This window comes from Carlito syrichta, unplaced genomic scaffold (genome assembly GCF_000164805.1).
Source record: "Carlito syrichta isolate Samal-C Ts95f unplaced genomic scaffold, Tarsius_syrichta-2.0.1 Scaffold316281, whole genome shotgun sequence".
Taxonomy (NCBI): domain Eukaryota; kingdom Metazoa; phylum Chordata; class Mammalia; order Primates; family Tarsiidae; genus Carlito; species Carlito syrichta.
Window position 1 is genome coordinate 2,761,133 of NW_007260377.1, and position 3,764 is coordinate 2,764,896.

The window sequence follows — 3,764 nt, forward strand, 5'->3', positions numbered from 1 at the left end:
TACTTTCTGAGATAGACTACTTGTTTGTGTTGGGAAAAGCACATCAAAAGGTGAGAATTTAATGGACTGTCTTTGTGTAATTACTGGTATGCTTTAGGGAATCTTGTTTGTTTGTTTGTCTTTTACTCTTTTCTGGTCTTGTGTCTCTTTTCATTCATTAGTTGGTTTGTATGCCTGTTTTCCCTCCTACTCTTCTCTCTCTCCAACTTCCTCTTGACCCCCCCTTCTTCTATTATTTTCCTTTTTCTTACCTCTTTTGGTTCCAGGGAGCAAACCTAAACCCCACTGCATGGACAGATTGCAAGGCAGTGGGAAGTGGGTTCCAGTGTGCCCCTACACCTGTTGGTGGATACTGGGATCTGCAGATAGATACTAAATCACAGCTTCCCACTCAATTAAATCTCAAAACTACTAAAAGTACAGCCCCAACCTACAGACCAGCCTCAAAAGTAAACAAAGTCAGAAGACACAGCCTCAAATGTGAACAAAGTCAGAAGACACTCATAAAAAAAAATAAGGAGATTGAACAAAAAGAAGTAAAAGCAACCACTCATTCCCTGAAAAACAAAATTAAAGAAGGGGAGGGAGAGGGGGAGAAAAAAATCTACACAAATGAAGAAAAACCAAAAGAAGAATATGGGTCTCTCACAGACGCCTGGGAGGTCAGACACTGAGAAAACTGACTTTGGAATGCAAACAATGAAAGCCTCCAGAATGACTGGTCTGAAAGTACAACCCAGATATCAAGACATTAATGGAGAGATTAAAAAGAATTGAGGAGACACAAGAGGAAACTAGAAAGGAGTTGATAACTGAGATAACAGTAATATAGAATAATGTGAATGAAATAAATAACAAACTGATAAGCATGGAAAGCAGAATTACCCAAGCAGAAGAAAGAATCTCAGAACTTGAGGACCAAAATATAGAACTAACCCAAACTGTCAAAAACATAGAAAAGAAGCATAAAAAGACAGAACAAAATCTTCAAGAGATGAGCAATTACTTCAAGAGACTGAATCTAAGAGTAATTGGACTTCCTGAGGCAGAAAGAGAGATAGAGACCACACTGGAACAAACATCTCATAAGATTATTCAAGAAAACTTTCCTCATCTCATCAGTGATGCAAAAATTCAAACACAAGAGTTTCAGAGAACCCTTGCAAAATGGTCATCTGGGAGGACCAACTCCCAGACACATAGTAATTTGCCTTAACAAAGTAGGCATAAAAGAAAAAATCCTAAAGGCAGCAAGAGAAAAAGGTCAGATTACCTACCATGGAAGACCAAATAGAATAGTAGCAGATTTATCTATAGACACCCATGAGGTTGGGAGAGCTTGGAGCTCTATCTTCAAAGTCCTAAAAGACAAACAATTTCAACCAAGAATAACCTACCCAGTCAAGCTAAGCTTCATCAGTTAGGGAGAATTAAAATCTTTCCCAGATATGCAATCCCTAAGAACTTACGCTGCCACCAGACCACCTCTACAAGAAACACTTAAAAATGTATTAAACACAGAAGAAAAGTAACAAAGATCAACAATGTTCTTCACAAGAGTACAGAAAAAGGTTAAAAACAATCACAAACCAACCCCAAAACCAAAAGAAAGACAACAAACAAACAAGAACAACAACTCTATAAGAACCGATCAACTCTCACATTTCAATAATTAGCCTGAATGTGAATGGACTAAATGCACCACTAAAAAGACATAGAATGGCAAAATGTCATCAGGCAACAATATATTGCCTTCAAGAGACTCATCTTACTAGAAAGGACACTCACAGACTCAAAGTAAGAGGATGGGAAACAAATTTTCAGGCTAATGGAACACAAAAGAAAGGAGGAATCACGATCCTAATTTCAGACAAAATACCCCTTAAGTTATCAAAAATTAAAAAAGATACAGAAGGCCACTACATAATGACAAAAGGTTCAATCTATCAACAAGAAATATCTATCCTAAACATATGTGCACCCAACTTAGGAGCATCAACTTTCATAAAGCAGCTTCTAGGTAAACTCAAAAAAGGTATTGACTCTAACACTATCATAGCTGGGGACTTTAATACCCCACTCACTACCCTAGACAGATCATTAGAACAAAAAATCAGCAATGAGGTCTGGAAACTCAATGTGACTCTTGACCAAATGGACTTAATTGATACCTACAGAACACTCCACCCAATGACCATAGAATATGCATTCTACTCATCACTGCATGGAACATACTTTAAGATCAACCACACACTTGGCAATAAGTCAAGCATAACCAAATTTCAAAAGATTGAATTTTGCCATGGACCTTCTTGGACCACAGTGGGATAAAAAAACATCAACACAAGCAAGGTTCCCCCCAAACCCAAAAAGACATGGACACTAAACAGTATGATACTAAACAACTCCTGGGTCAAAGATGAAATCAAAACAGAGATGAAAAGTTACCTGGAAACAAATGAAAATGAAGAAACATCTTACCTAAATCTCTGGGATGCTATGAAAGCTGTAGTAAGAGGAGAATTCATATCTCTACAAGCACACATGAAGAAAATGGAAGGATCACAAATTAACAGTCTAATAAGTCACCTAAGGAAGCTGGCAAAACAAGACCACCAAAACCCTAACTTCAGAAGAAGAATCCAGATCACCTAAATAAAAGCCCAACAATGGGACATAGAAGACAAAAAGATAATACAAAAAATCAATGAAACAAAAAGCTGGTTCTTTGAAAGGATAAACAAGATCGATGGTCCCCTAGCCAGACTGACCAAGAAAAAAAGAGATGAAGCCCAAATAACACAATCTGAAACACAAAAGATGAAGTCACATCTGACCCTGAAGAAATACAAAAGATCATCAGAGACTACTCTATACACTTATATAGAAACAAACTTGAAAACCTTAAGGAAATGGAGGACTTTCTGACATCACACAAAGTGTCTAGGTTGAAACAAGAAGAAATTGAGACCCTAAATAAACCAATAACAATCAAGGAAATTGACTATGTAATAAGAAAACTACCTACAAAATAAAAGCCCTGGAACAGATGGCTTTCCAGCAGAGTTCTATAAGACATATAAGTAGGAACTGATAGCAATCCTACTGATAGTATTCCAGGTGATTGAGAAAGCTGGAACTCTCCCCCAAATCATTTTATGAAGCTAACATCACATTGATAGCAAACCAAGTAAAGACCCAACAAAGAAAGAGACCTACGGGCCAATATCTTTGATGAACATAGATGCTAAAATTGTCAACAAGATCCTAACAAACTGGATTCAACAACAAATCTCAAATATCATTCATCATGACCAAGTAGGCTTCATCCCTGGGACACAAGTCTGGTTCAACATTCTCAAGACCATAAATGTAATTAAATACATCAAGAGACATCAAAGTAAAACCCACGTGATTATATCATTAGATATACAAAAAGCTTTGATAAAATCCAGCTCTCCTCCTTGATAAAAACCCTCGAACATCTAGGCATACATGGAACATACCTCAAAATAGTAAAAGCCATCTATGAGAAACCCACAGCCAGCATACTCCTAAACAGACAAAAATTAGAACCATTTCCCCTGAGAACTGGAACAAGACAAGAATGCCCACTCTCACCCTTCCTGTTCCATGTAGTATTGGAAGTCCTGGTTAGAGCAATCAGAAAATAGAAGGCAATAAGGGGTATCCAAATAGTAAAAGAGGAAGTCAAGTTATCTCTCTTTGCAGACGACATGATTGTGTACCTTGAAAACCCAAGA